This window comes from Ammospiza nelsoni, chromosome 2 (assembly GCF_027579445.1).
Source record: "Ammospiza nelsoni isolate bAmmNel1 chromosome 2, bAmmNel1.pri, whole genome shotgun sequence".
NCBI lineage: Eukaryota > Metazoa > Chordata > Aves > Passeriformes > Passerellidae > Ammospiza > Ammospiza nelsoni.
Window position 1 is genome coordinate 102,718,087 of NC_080634.1, and position 15,850 is coordinate 102,733,936.

The window sequence follows — 15,850 nt, forward strand, 5'->3', positions numbered from 1 at the left end:
TATTAAAGAACCACCATGGAAAAACAATTAAGAAAATAAATTATAGCGAGAAGCAAACTGTCATAATGGATTTTTCTATCTGAAACAGAGAAATAAAGATCTACCTGACTTTAACTGCAATAAAATTCATCTTCTAACAGGAGAGTGGGATGGAGTTTCTGAACTGCACTGCACCTTAGACTCTCAGCAACTCAGCATCCTTGGATGTTCAAAGGCAGACATCCCTTAGCTTAGGTCTTCAGTGTACAAAAATGGTGCACAAAACTGATCTTTATTTTCAGTAATTAGTTCATTAACTAGACAAAAGAAATTAATCACTGAGAATAATATGCATTTCTGTCTGTGGGCAGTTGTCAGCAGGATGGGCCCAGACTCTTCAGTGCTGCCCAACAAGAGGACAAGGGGTAACAGTCACAAATTGAAGTTCCATCTAAATATGAGGAAAAAACCCAAAAACTTCTTTACTGTGAGGATGACAGAGCACTGGAAGAGGCTGTGCAGAAAGGTTGTGAAATGTCCTTCTCTGGAGGTACTCAAAATTCTCCTGGACGTGACTCTGTGCAACCAGCTCCAGGTGAACCTGCTTTAGCAGGGGATCTGGGCTAGATGATCTCCAGAAGTCCCTTCCAATCCCAGCTATTCTGGGATTTCTGTCATTCTCTAGATACTTCGGGGAAAATTTGAGCTACACTCTGTTTTTTAGGCTCCCATGCCTTTTTCTAAAGGCCACATTCTGAAAACTGCTGCTTTCATTGTTCAGGTCATTATTGGATCAAATAATATTTTTTCAGGTTCTCTTGGATCAAAACATGATTGTTATAGGTAACTGTGATGCAACATTCAAAGATAGCACATAATGTAGCATTGGTGCTGCAGAGAAGCAGAAGTGCTCTAGTACTCAATTGTTTGTGTCAAGGGCATCAATGGGATGACCAACACAGAAACCCAGAGAAGCTTTGGCAAAATGATGAATTAACTGACATAAAATAAGCTGCTTAAGATGTTTGGCCATGACATGGCAAAAGCAGACACTTTTTGAACGTCCTGTACTGAAGCAAGAAACATGCTCTGAAAAAAGAGAAAGAAAATTGAAGGGAAAGTATTGAAAGTGTCACCTAATAATACAAGAAGGAAATGCACAAAGAGTGAAAGAGGTTAAATGAACCAGTGGAAAGGGCTAGGAAGATAGGTTAAACATAGATGTTTTTTTAAAAAGAAGAGTTGGGATGAAGCATTTGCAGCATATTCCCATTTAATATATAACACAAGAGAAAAGATGACACAGATTAAAAGTACCCCTTTGGAAGGGGGAAAAGAAATAGCAATTTTAGGCAAACATCAAAGGGTAATTGCTCTGTTTATACTGAATGAAAAATGTTCTGCAAAGGAGTCAATTTACATAATGTGGAGGCATTTAGTATGATTTATAGCCCTGCCTTAAAGGCAGTGGAGTGCAAAAAATGTTATTAAAACCCTTATATTTTCTTGGAGGAATAATTGATGTTGAAGAAGAAACTTGTAAGAACATCATGAGTTTAGAGATTGGGAAGAAGCTGCAGGTGGACTTGTGTTGTTGCACAGTTAGACGGGGAGCTGCAAGGGCACCTTTTCCCCAGTACCATTATGGGAAAATGGGAAGAAAGAGCCTTGCAGGCAGCCAGAGTGAGATCCCATAAGACCCTGAAGAGGACAGACTTTCCCCCCAGAGCTCTAATGTGTGGTGATATGCTCTCCATCTTAAACAGTAAACTAGCAGCCAACTGCCCTGCTGAATCTCCCCAAGTTGCCTGCCTGCCTGTGCTCTAGCTCACAGCTAGCTCATATTTTGCTTGGTAAATTCCACACCAAAACCAATCTGGATATAAAAAGTGTTTCTTCACTTCTTTCTGGTCCTGCTGCCAGCTGGACCTGCTTCTTGAGACTGCCCGGGTCTCAGGTGTCAGTACTCACAGGAAAACAAAGGTGGATGTGGAAAATGCTCAGCCCAGCAAGGGGACAGGGCAGCGCCTCTCTTGTGACAGCTGCCCCTCAGATTTTGCAGCTTAAAGCAGTTGCAGAACAACAGCCTCATTCCCTGTAGAGATCCTAGCCAGGAAGAGAGCTAAATCAGTGAGAAGCACAAGGCCTGAGATTGTATCAGGCTTCAACAGTTAAACAACTTTCTTATGCCATTTAAATTACACTCAGGGGAAGAGAAGTGCAGATAACTCAGAAGAGCCTCCTTTACACCAGTGTGACAGGGCTGCCCAAAGTTCCTGGCTGGAGCAGCCTGACACAGAGGTCTGGCAGAGCTTTGAGACAGAGTTCTGTGCAGGTGAGTTCCCAGCTCTGGGGGCTGTGCTGGTCACTGCCTGGGAGCCCAGAGGGTGCACATGGCATGAGCACTTGCTGCTGGGTGCCTTTAGGCTGAGCCTAAAGTTACAGCTCCGCTTTGCTGCTGGGATCCAGGGCAGCTTTATTCCCAGGCTACCTCTGGTCTCATTTTGCTCTTGAAAAGGGACTGCTTTTACCACAAAGGTGTTGCCACAGCACTCTTTATGCTGATCCTTCTGCCCTCTCCTGTTCTACAGCTCCTAAGGCCAGGCAGCAACATGAGCTCCTTGTGACTGGCACATGGATATTCCTGTGAGTTCTGCATAACCTGTGAAATGCTCTCCTTTCTGAGGAAAACTGCTCTGCTACTCACTTTCCAGCTGAGAAGGAATTAATGGCATGCCTATTTTGTTTTGAATCAAAAGAGGTGATCACATTTTGATTTGCCCATGGATAATATTTAGTGCAAGCTTTTAAAAGGAAGTATTTTTGCTTTGTTCTGCAAGACATTGAACACTCCCAAATTTTTAACAGCCTGGTGTAGTGGGACTTGTCCCTATCCATGGCAGGGGAGTTGAAACTCGATGATATTTTAAGGTCCTTTCCAACCCAAACCATTATATGATACTGTGATTCACTGATCTAAATGACAAATCATAATTCCCCACATGATAATGGAATAGTCTTGATCATGTTCTGGTAATAGCCACTGAGAAATTAGTAAAAGCTAGAGCTAACATTCTTCTTTTCAAACTCAGTGTTCTATTTACTTCCTTGAAAATGTGGAGATTGAGTTTCTCACCTGAGCACAAAGTAATTTCTACCAAACAAGTACTTATGGAACAAACTTGTTCATGCATTTTTGAGAGGCATAAAATGAGAACATTTTCATGAAAATTGCTACATAACGTTTCATTGTTTATCTTTGAAAAAAACGTAACAGAACACCATTAAGCTAAAGACTCTATCTCTGCTAGCCAGGGGTTAGCAGATTGATAGTGCATGTAAGATCAATACCAGATAACTTAATTGTCAGCTAATCTCAATTCACACATTCCTAGGGATAAGTGAACTATAGGGATTTTTATCCTGTTTAATTAATGAAAAAGGAAAGATTCTTTCCAAGATTACCCAGACTGTTCATTTTATAGACTGCACTTTAAAAAACACTGTTCTGTAAAATTGAAGAAACAGGAATCTGATACAAATCTAATACAGAAGGTAGTCAGGTAATTCATAATTTGAGCTCCATTCATAGATGTATTAGCTTCATAATGTTAGAAAATCATTTACCCTCTCACACACAGCCTAACTCATTGTCCCTGTCTGGTACTGTGGTCAGGACATTTGTCTTTCGAGCATTATTTAAACAATTTAAACTTATTAGGGACCATAATACCATTACTGACAGGGAGCAACACCTTACATAAAGTGCAGTCTCACCTGTCTCACCTATGGAATGAGACATTGGCCAAAATCAGTACAGACTGTGCAGCAGGGTCCTGAGTGTGTGGTAGCCATAGCAGAAAGAACAGGAAAATGTCACGGCATTATTATGTCAGCACGAAAGGTCTCATTGTTCCCAGTACAATTCTCTTTATTCCTGAGCATGTTCCTTTTACACACTTGCTGTGGGATTTTCAGGCTATTTTAGAGTATCTATGACTCAGTTATGAATCTTCATAAACACAGATCATTGTCAGTATGGGCTCAAGTGAATTCAGCATTTCCAAGGAGAAATAAATAGGCAATAAGAAGCATACTTCTCATTTCACATGTCTATTCAAATACTGTCTCACATCAGTCAGATCCATGCACTTTAAAGCCTGCCTCGAGAGACTATGGCTGCACTTGTAAGTAGCAGCAGAAGCACTCAACAAGCTGAAAAGGAGTCACTGAGGGGATGTCACTGAACACAAAGCTTGGCAGACACTCATGATGGAGCATGACAACATGAAAGCCTTGACTGAATGCAGATCATGTCCATGGTTGTTCATTTGTGGGGTTTTTTCAGGAGAATAATCTTTGCTTCCAGAGTGGTTAGGAGTCTTATTTATTGCTTCATTCACCGTACAACAGCACTTCACTGCTATTTATTTCTTTGAATCACAGGATCAATCATGTTGGAAAAGACCTGTGAAATCACTGAGTCCAACCCACAAGCCAACACCTGCCAACTAGACCAGGGCACCTAATGTCACATCCAGTCTTTCCTTAAACACCACCAGGACAGTGACTCCACCACCTCCCTGGGCAGCCCATTCCAAAATCTAATCACCCTTTCTGTGCAAAACCCTTCCTAATATCCAACCTAAACCTCCCCTGGTGGAGTTTAAGATAATGATGTCCTCTTGTCTTGTCATGGGTTGCCTGGGAGAAGAGGCTGATCCCTGTCTGGCCACAACCTTGTTTCAGGCAGTCACAGGGAGTGATAAGGTCAGTCCCTCAGACAATATACTTTGCTGCTTTGAGAGACCATTTCTGCCAAAGGAACACACCAAAGCTTGGCAATTGTCTTGAAGGAAATAGGTTGGATTTCAGCTGAGTCTCAGTTCATCCTGTCTGTCTGCTTCTCTCTTCAGTGAAAGAAAAGTGAATTGCTGCACACTTCACAGGGCTTTGTTCCAACAGCCATGAATTTGTTGGATGATTACATTGATAAGGAGATGCTTATCTGTCTGAGACCAGTGTTCCTATAAATTATTAGTAAATAACAGCAATCCCATGATAAAGCATTTATCTTCCTTTGTTTCATAACAATTGCATTTGTATTGACTTAATTTTCAGGAGGTAAGCCATTAGAAACCAGATGTTTATATCTTTACATTTGCCTCAGGGTGTAATGCCTAAACATAAGAGGAAGACATAAACAAAAACAAAAACCAGTGTAAAGGAATACATATAACCTATCCTGCATCCATCCCCATGCTGCATGGGCGGGGCCCAAAGCATTAATATAAAAATCTGAAATCCTTTCTACTATTACTTATAAATGATGAATGTGGGGAAGATGAGATGTAGTTTTTTTTTTTTAATCCTAGTATCTATTACAGAAAAGGTGATCGTACTTCATCCCTGACAGTCATCTGCAGGGTGTTTGCCAGCTTGCCAATTCCTCTTGATTAGGGCCATTTGGGTCAGCTCCAGTGAAACTCTTAATTATTCCATTGAACCAAGTACAGGAAGGAAAGGATGGATGGGTTGGTTGGAGTAATGACCACTGCATTCAGGGAAGGTGCAGAACTAAAGGCATTAAAAGGAGTGCAAGGCTCAGGACTGGGATGGAGATGAGAAGCCAGGGTGAGAAAGGTAAGGGAGGACCAGCTGTGGCAGGGCTCTATGTGTGCTTTGTGCCCTCATTCTGGGAGTGAAGTGGGAGTCCTGCCCCACTAGAATATGCTTACCTTCCCCATCTACCCACCTGCTCACTCCTGCAGTGTGCAGGAGAGGAACAGCACAAAATACAGAAGCATCTGAGCTGGCAGTGTGCCCTGGTGGCCAAGAAGGCAAATGGAATCCTGGGGTGCATAAGGAAGAGCATTGCCAGCAGGTCCAGGGATGTGATCCTGCCCCACTTGGCAGCCCTGGTGAAGCCACATCTGGACTGCTGTGTCCAGTTCTGGGCTCCTCAGTACAAGAAAGACTTGTACTGAAGTGGGTTCAGTGGAGGGCAAAAAAGAAAAAAGATTAATAAGGGATCTGAGCATCTCTCTTATGAGGAAAGGTTGGGGAAACTGCACCTGCTTATCTGCAAGGAGAGATGGCTAAAAGGGGACCTCATCAATGTTTATCAGTATCTGAAGGGAGGGTGCCAGAGGATGGAGCCAGTGTCTTCTCAGTGATGATGAGCAATCAGACAAGAAAACAACAAAAATTAAGCCTTTGAACTCCACTAACAAGTTGATAGGTAATTTCTCAGAGTGGAAAACTTTTGCTCATAGCTTTTTATTGTGGCTTAGTTTATCCTCATGAAACACTGAATGAGCACTCTTAATAACCATTCTGAGTGAAAGAGCAGCTTGGGCAGTGAGGTGAAGTGCCTCCACCTGCTGTGTTAGCCCAGACAAAAAGAGCACTTAGAATTGCCTTTACACACACAGAGCTTACTGTCAAAAAAAGGTATTTTCATTTATCAGCTCCCTCACAGAGTTTTCATAATAACTTTTCCTAGCTTTTCTGGTTCTTTGGTCTCAGAGCTATTCAGATGGGAAATGTAGGGTGCCTTCCTGTACAAATATCTTGATACTTTTAGTTTTCAGTTTAGTTAGAATTTTTATGTCAGGAAAATGGCTGCAGTCAGGCATTGGCCAAGAGTGTTCCCAGTGCAGCCTATTGGCATTAATGGAACCTCAAATAGGTTTCCTATTTGACTACCGAGGCTTGGAAAACAACCACAAAATCTGGACTGTTTTTAGATGTGGCTGAAAGTTATACAGCTATGTTGGGTTGAGTCTGCCTCGAAATTGTTTTAGATATTGTCAAGGACATGGTTTCATTTTACCTTCATCGTATTTAACACACTTGAAATGGTCCATTTGCATTGTACATTACAGGGAGAAGCCTGAACTGTTAGTGCTGTTAAATGTCTTATCAGTACTGCTGGGTTTTTTTCATCTAAGGGATAGAATGATGTTCAATTTTGGATGGCAAAGCATTTAATTATTTCTACTCTTTCTTCCCCAGCGTTTTAAATATTAATATGATATCTGTGTTTTGGCACACCCGAAAGAGCAGACTGGATTAGTACAAAAGTTTAATCTCACAGAAGGTGGGCGAAGGATAGTCCTGTTTTCAGTCACTGCTCAAGTTCCTGGAAAGGATTTTCAGTATGACAGCATAATTGGTGTGTTAGAGATAAATGTTGATAATTCAGAGTCCTCTGGTGACTTTCATCTGTGTCCAATACCCAACCAGCATAGCTGGTTTTCTGAGGCTAGAAAATCTTCATTTTACTGACAGCATCTTTGCTAAATAAATGCCTGCTGAAAATATTTTCTTTCCTGTCAAATTTGTGAGGTGGAAGCTGAGGACCTCAACATTCTTCATTTAGTCCACAATGTGTTCATATTGCCTGAAGTTTAAACTTCTTTGCTGAACAGAAGTGAATAATTTAGTTTCAGCTGCAAAGTTACTGACAGCTGGAACAGTCCTTTTGCCTTTTCTAGTGCTGCATATTGCATCCAAATTAACAGTACAAACACACTAGAAGAATGCTAATACAAAGATTGCAGGATGGATGAAAGGCAACCTAAAGTTAAAAAAAAAGATACATGTCCAATGTACATGTGTCCCAAGAAAAGAGATCAAAGCAGTGTCACAACTACAGCTCCAGCTGAATGACTGCAGAGCCATTCCTTGGTAGAGGATCCTCAAAGCATTTGCCAGATGCTTTGTCTTTTCCATATTCACATTTTCACTCAACTTCCAGGATGATACATTCACTTTGTACTTGAATTCTCTTCTCTACTAACAGTGCAGTCTGACAGATAATAAGATTAGCTCCATGAAATGCAGAAGAAGCAATAGTTATACTTGTTGTATTGTTTTAGAAGCCTCTTATTTGGGATTTCTATGAATAGGATGTTTGCTGAAGCACAGTGATATGCTGAGAAAATTATTCAAAAAGTCATTTATTTTTCACACACTTGTCTGTCTGCCCAGAAAACCAATAATTTGTTTACTCAGTTAAATAAGATAGGACACTGACTTGCCAAGAAACAGAAATGAGTACTGAGAGCTGTCAATACATTCATGAATACAGATAGTATTTTACACTGACTTTGATTTAATTTTAGTTGAGGGCTTATGCATCTTCCTGAAACATTTTTTCCCCTGTGGTATTCATGGTAAGAACCATCAGGGCAGTAAACTCCAGGGATCTTCCAGCTCCCTCATTTTGTATGGATAACATTCATCATGGGAAGAAGAGCTGTATTTTATTGGAATGATATAACTGAATTGAGGTCCTATTCAATCATATCCATTGGCACATTCTCTACAAACCTTTGGCACTCTGATTTCTGAGTGAAGTTGAGGAACATGTTTAGAAATGTACTCTACATAGATGGAGTGGGAATTGCACACTGGGCCTTTCTTCCTTACGAAGCATGGAGAGCTTTCTCCTGGTTCAGTGCTGACTTTTCCAGCACACTCAAAGTTCTGTATCTCAATTTTGTCTCTCTCTGCAGTTGCTATAAATGCAGAATTGAATTTGCTGAATGCTGCTATGTGTCTTTTCCTGGTAAATCAAGACAACAAATCACTGAGTTCAGGGAAGTTATGCCATTAGAAAAGCAGTGTGATATCAGACTTGGCTCTCTGCCTCATTGCAACCTAAGCTATGCTCCAAATCAGACTAAGCTTTACCTATTTCACACTTTCAGGTTTCCTTCTGATACACTATTTTTCTGGGGATAAAAGCCCAGTTATTTCAGCATTGCAAAGCCTTTTATCCCTCTGTCTTTATTGTTGCTAATGTAATTGCTTGTTGCAAATGATTGATTTCCCCCCCCTTTTTTTCCTTCATTAGTTTATCATTTGTTGGATGCTCAGAGAATACCATGAGACCATTCTGAACACCCATCTACCATACAGGTAAATATACAATTTTCAGATGTTATTTATACAAAGCACTCTCCTATTTTGTAACCTTTATTAAACCCCAAGTTTATGAAAGCTTTCATGGTGTCCGAGCATAAATGTATTGTCTGACTATCCTTATTTACAACCACACTGCCTCCCAACTTCAGTAACATTAGGTTTGAGGGCAATGGTTTCCTTCTATGAATGTTGTGTTGATTTTCCCCCTACTCTTTGTATTTCTTCTACTGATTTTGTTTTTAAATATGCTGTCTTCTTCAGACACCAGAAGCAAGGTGTCTGCCCTGCAGCACCCTAGCTCTCCACGCTTTTTGGACATCAATGTAACATTTGCACCACCTTTCTTTCTACTACCATTTGTCAGAGCAAAGTCACTACTTGGCACAAAACCCAGCACTGGCAAATTCACAGGAGGTGTTTTAATAAATGGAACTACACTGGTAGATGGCTTTGCTTTCCAGATAATGCAATTCTTCCCGCCTTTCGCAGACATCGGCTGGAGTTAATCAATCAGGATGGAGTCAGATGCTGTGTTGATATGGCAAAGCCACTAAAACAAATCCCGTGGATGGGTGATGGGGAAAATGCACGAAACTAAAATCAGAGCTAAATTAAAGCGAGACAAGAACAGAAAGTCTGCCCAACTTCTGCCTCTGCCTCTCCCTGCTGTAGGAAGACCCTCTCAGTCTGTCACTGTCACCCGCCGGCTTCTCGCCCCTCCTGAGGCCCGAGCGCAGCACAGGGGTGCTCTCGGCCGGCTCTCAGTGCCTGTGGCCGCTGCTGTCGCTGTCTGTACCTGCGATCTGCAGCGCCAATGCCCGGTGGGGCAGCAGCGGCCCCTCCAAAAGCCCTCTGGGCCCCTTCCAGCCCCCTCCCGGCCCCTCACGACCCTCCCCGGCCCCCGCCCGGCCCGGCCCGGCCCCGCCGCCGGCTCAGCGCCGCCCTCCGGCGGCCGCGGCCCGCAGCGCCCGGGGAGCGGCGGCTCGGGAGGCCCAGCCCCGGGCAGGGGCGCGCGTCCCACCGGGCCCGATAAAGCACAGCAGACTTGCTCAAACAAAAGTGCCCTCGGAGCTTCTGTAAGGGTCCAGAGTCCCCCTGCCCGCGAGAAGCCGCTGGAGCGCTCTGCGGGGATGCGCCGAGGGGCTCGGGGCCTTTTGCTTGTCACAACTGCAGCTGCTTCCCCTTGTAACTTACACGACAAATCACTGCCCTTAAATATTTGAGATTTGCTCTCTTTCTCATGTGAGAGAAGATAATAGAAAACCAATCAGATACCAGCTGTAGACAAAACCGATTTGTTTAGAATTGTCATTACTGTCTGACTCTATATTTTGTGATTTTCTTCTTGAAACATCCCTCAAGTACAATATGAAGACGGTAAATGGTAATATTACCTTGCTGTGTTTCTCCAGCACATTTCTTGGTGAGTTATGCCAGGAAGCTTTGGAACCATTTGTTTAGAAAAAGCTTTAACAGCCTTGTTGATGATGGGTTTCAACATATTTTTCTTCTCTAAAATACATATTTGACACTGAGTTGTTTCATTTGTTCCAATCTCCCAGAGTACAATTCTTATTATTAATAATAACAATATTTCCATTTTTGTGTTTTTCTCTTAGGTGGGGAATTGTACTTTCCCATGACAATCAAGATGGGGGGAAAAAAGTGCATCTTACCTTACAAAAGGAAAAGAACAACATGCATTCAGCAATAATTTATTCCACCAGCTGCTTGTCAGTGACAACATTGAAAGAAAAAATGTTCCTGCCCCAGGAGCCCAAGGAAAATAGTGGGATGATGAAGGAAAGGAAGGGAGTAAAGCTGGGTGTGAATCCATCAGCACTGCTCAGCCCAAGGAAGGGCTGGCACATCATAAATGATACTTCTGGCAAGCCAGGGGTCAGGAACAAAGATTTAGTCTGGTTAAATTGGCACCTGTACTTCCTGTGAAGTGACACAGCTGAGATGCTGATGGACACAGGGCTGATGCTCACAATTCTAAGTGCCTTTAGTATTCCTGCCTGGCCTTGCCAGAGTTAGTGTTTGAACAAACTCTCAGGCTGACTCTGCCCAGGTTTCACCAACCAAATAAAGTCTGAGATACCTGCTAATGGTCCCAGTGCTGTTCAGTGCTGTCTGGCAGTAGATCTGAAAATAAGGTGTTGGTAGGAAGGACTGGTAACATTGAGGGTGGTGTTTCATCACCTGTTTTGCAGTGTGTATGCCACTCAATGTTCTGCTCTGCTCAGTGGTCTTACCAGGGAAATGCTCCCACATCCCTGCCAAGGGCCAGCAACTGCAGGAAGGTGCTGGCTCTGCTGAGGGCCAAGAGCAGGAGAGCTTTCCAGGAGTGTATCACCAAAGTGCCCAGTTTAAGGTGCCCTTCAGAAAGAATTAGCAAACTCACGAAAGGCACTTTTTGTGCACTTTTTGTGCCCTTCTATGCTGATGTGTCCAACCTTCTTGCATCCAGATCCTTTTATTCCCCCTTCATCTTGGAAAACAGATGCATGGAAAAAGAGCATCTTCTTTTACAGCTCCAGCCCAAACTTTTAATCCGGCTTAATCACCCCCACAGCACTGAAGTTTCATGCACAAAAGTCTATGATTCTTTAAGATTCTTCTAGCCCAAACTGTGCTACTAGCTTCACCTGACCTGGACATCCTATTTAGGATTATGTATTTGATTATACATTGAACCCAAAATCTTGGTTTCCCCTCCTTTTCTCATCTGCCTTCTCTTTTTCTGCATGCTTTTTCCCTTCTGCAGGATCTTTGATGATTTCTTTTTGTCTCCCCTCAGCTGTTTGTGGGATGATCTTTCCTTTGTATCCTTCCTTGCCTCTCTGAGCTGTCCTTATCCACAAACTTTCGCCTTCTTTCTGTGCAGACAACTTTCTTTCAATGACTTCACCTCCATCTATCAGGATGGGAATCTCATCCTACAACATTTCCTTGGGAATTATTTGCTGCCAACATGAGCTCCACGTGGTTAAAAGAGATGTTAATGTCTTCTCTGCACCAAGGTGGCAGCACTTTTCTGGACTGTTTTTCACTCAGTCCTGCTTCCTACTTGTTGCTCTCCCTGCTTCCCCAGGTCTTTCTGTCTTGCAGGGTGTGGGTGCAGAGAGGTGTCTGCTCACAAAGTATGTGAAATAAAACTCCCTACCTCTTTTTTCGCTTTCTTGCCCATATCTTGCCTGTTACAGCATTCTTTGCTCTCAAAAAATGCATTGTTACTTCTTGAAGGGTTGCCAAGATCCTTTTCCTTGCACTGGGCTCACATCAACACCCTGTGCATCTTTTTCAATTGTGCCCTCCTTGAAAGTGGCTCACACAGGCGTCTCTCTACATTCTCAAGTCCCTTTTCATCCCTCATTTACCAGGTACAGTCTGGCTCCCTGCTCCTGCTTGCCCACCATGCAACCTTTACTTTCTCACTTACAGCATTTTCAGATGCTGTTATGGCTTTGTTACTCTTCAAGCAGAAGATTCCTGTAAACATTTATCTGCATGTGTCTCCTTCAAACACTTCTTCTCCATGAGCACACATCCAGTGTGTTAGGCAGTTCAGACATCCCTTCCAGCTGTGTCAGTTTTTGATGGCTGTGTGTCATGATGAAATGCTGGGAATATATAGGGGATTTGTAAAGCTAAAAACACGCTGAAGGAGTTGCCTAATTTAGAATGAACAAGCTATTTTCAAAGGCACAGTGGGAGCACTTCACATTGTATGGCCTGCATCTTCATTTGCACTGTAGGCTGTGCGTCAGCAAGGCTGCAGGATGGAGGAAACCTGACAATGCTTCATTTCCATTTTTACATATGCAAGAAACCAGCACATTGTGTCTACTCAGGGGATTTTTACACTGTGAATCATATTCAGTTTCTTCCTCAGCCCCTCTGACCCCCAGTCATGCAGGTATGAGTAAAATCTTGGCTCAAGAAAATAAAAAGTTTATGTAATTTACTGTCTGTAAAGCCCTGATATAAATCTGATCCCTGGAATGAAATGGGTTAGAAAATCACCCTTTTGTGAACCATTTCTGTTAACTTTGGTGACTGAAATGGAGTGGTGAACACAGAGCACTATTCAGGCACGTAGGAGTGACAGCAATAAAAATGAAGAATTTGCTTGAAGAGATTATAGGCAGGATGCCTTACACTGCTTCATTCCCTCTGGGAGATGAAGTTTGCAGGAGAATACTTAGTAAATCAGCGGATGTTGTGCTCCAGAAGCTCAGCAGTGAGTAATCCCTGGTTCACTGGTTCCTAGCCCCAGTAATCCAGTTATCAGGAACAGCAAAACCCTGAGCACAGAGACTCCTCCTGACTCCTGACCATGGATGCAAGTTTATCCATCTCCTTTGAGAGGGGAAGAGTTTGATGCAAAGGAAAGTCACACAAGCAACCATGACACCCCTGGCACAGAGCTCCAAGGAGATGATTTCCCATTGCCACCATGTTCCCTGCATGTGGGAGGTGTCTGGTGTGGGGGATGCTGCATGGGCTGCCCACCCTGGTGCAGCAGGTTGCTCCTGCTCTCCGAGGTGATGGCTGGGCCAGCCTCAGGGTCTGCTGGTGGCCACACCAGCATTCTCTGGCTCCCATCACCAGGTCATCTCCCATGGAACCTCACAGAATCCCCTGTTGCATTAGATTTTCCAAAGTGGTCCATTTAGATAGGTAGAACACATGATCAGTGTCGTACAAAAGACCTCGGCACACTGGCTGTTAGGGCTCTGAAAATCTGCCTGGAGCTGTGATTGTGGCAGCTGCAGCTCTCCAAGCACCTTTGAAAAGTGGGTCCTCGTGTACTTTTCTCAGTGCAGACTGCAGTTGTTTGAAACTCTGGCTCCACTTCCAGGTGTTACACTCATAAACAATGTAGGAGCCCAAACTTCATTACCTTTCATGTAGGCTTAACTGCTTTTGAAAATTTTGCCCATCAAACATTTACAAATCTCCCCCACTATGCACAGTTAAGAAAGTTTTCTCTTTGCAGCTGTCATTTGGAGGTTGGACAAAGGCTGAGAGATTAAATAAAAGCATCTACTGAAAGGATGTGTGGAATCTCCCATCGTCCAACCAGAAACCATTATAATGCAGGACCAGGCTCACAAGCCCTGCATCATTCTGTTCACAACTCTGCCAGCAGCTTGTTAAGTAACTTTGTGCCAGGTTTTTGGTGGTTTTGGGTTTGTTTTTTATTGTTTTTGGTTTTGTTTTTGTTTTTGTTTTTTTTTAATGCATGCAGGTTACTCCAGCAGTAAAACAGGGGTATTGATGCTTACTGTCCTTTGGAGAGAGGCTTGGGATCTTGAAAGGAACACAGAGGTGGTATGCTCATGGAAGTGCCCAGACATTTTGCCTGCTATGGGCTGGGGGAAGCTGTGGGGACCTCCCATACAGCCCATGGTAGGGGTGGTTCTCCGAGGGCACCGAGCTCATCCAGGGGGGCGACTCAGGCGGGGACGTGTGATGTTCTGAGGAGGCAGCAGTGATGTGATCATGATCCAGGGAGGCCACAACTGGTGGCAGGGAAAACAGACGTGACAAGTCTTTGTGAAGTACAAGAGTCTATTTTACTCCCCCCCTGTGCCAGGGAGCAGGGCCCGAGAGCCTGAGCAGAGCCCAGAGAGCTGGAAGCGAGCAGACCTGGGGCCATGGGGTTTTATCAGGTGTCCCATGGGAGGAGTCTTACAATCAGATTACAGCGTCCTCAGAACAGGAAGGCTCTACAAGATGTTCTATCTCTGAGTGGTGGGTTTACAAATCCCAGTGTCAATCTGAACGGGAAAGGAGACAAGTCCCCACCTCCTACTCAGGGTAGGTCACTGCTAACTACTGACCAGGCTGCTGGGCACAGGGGTCCATCAGGATTACACCAAGTGGCTGCTCCCATTTCCAGAAGTGTCCTGTCCCCTTTATCCTAATGCTCAGAAGGCACAGTGTGGGAGGAGGGAGGGGGAGGTGTGCATCCCTTTTTCATGCAGCCCCCATCACCAGGCTCCCAGGTATGCTGGGGGGATATTCTGGGAGAGGTGTCCCACCATGGTGTGTGGCAGGGCTGCTTCAGTAGCTCCACAGCTCCTCTCTGTGCCTTTGGCTCTGCTGTGTCAAATATGGCATTGCCTCCCAGGGGCACCCAGCCAGGCTGGCAGCGTTGCCCAGAGCTGGCCCTGACCTGCACAAGTCCCGTGTGCCCCGACCAGAATGCGCACAGTTGCTCTGCGTCCTCTGCTTTTAACCGTGGTAACCTCCAGCCTTTTCTTAAAAGCAGGCTTCTGTCTGAAAGGAACACTACAAAATTTGGCTTCTCCTCTGCACTCTCAAGCTCTCAGCACAGCACTGCCATGTGTGTTTGGCTTGAAAAACATATGGAAGTAGCCCTACTTAAAGTTAAGAGTACACATAAGTCCTTTGTTGACTTAGAGTGGACTGCAGTAAAACAGCTGAAAACACTGACCCAGGTCACGAGAATGAGGCAGAAAAACAGCTATTGAAGCCTCCTGCTTCAAATCCCACCCTGGGACACCACTTTCAAACCCCTGGGGATTTTCCAGAATGTGTCCTGAAATGCTTCTTTTATGCAGAAACCAGTGATCACACTTTAATGCCGGTTTTGAATTGCCTCCCCTCTCACTTCCAAGTAACTCTAGCAGTTGGTGAAACATTCTTTTGCCTGTAAAAATTAGCAGTCGGGAGAGAAAATTTAAAGTACAGCTTCATTTAATTCTGCAGGCTGGTTTCCAAATTAACTATGTATCTCTGCAGTCCAGAAAGTTCTCCTATAAATTCATAAATAGCCTGTTATAAAGCAGTAAGGCATCAGTAATAGTTATATCTTAATTCAGTTCTAAGAAGGATTTTTTTCAGACTGTTATAAGCCAAGCAAATTTCTTTCTGTTTCATCTCAACATGCATTATCTATGGA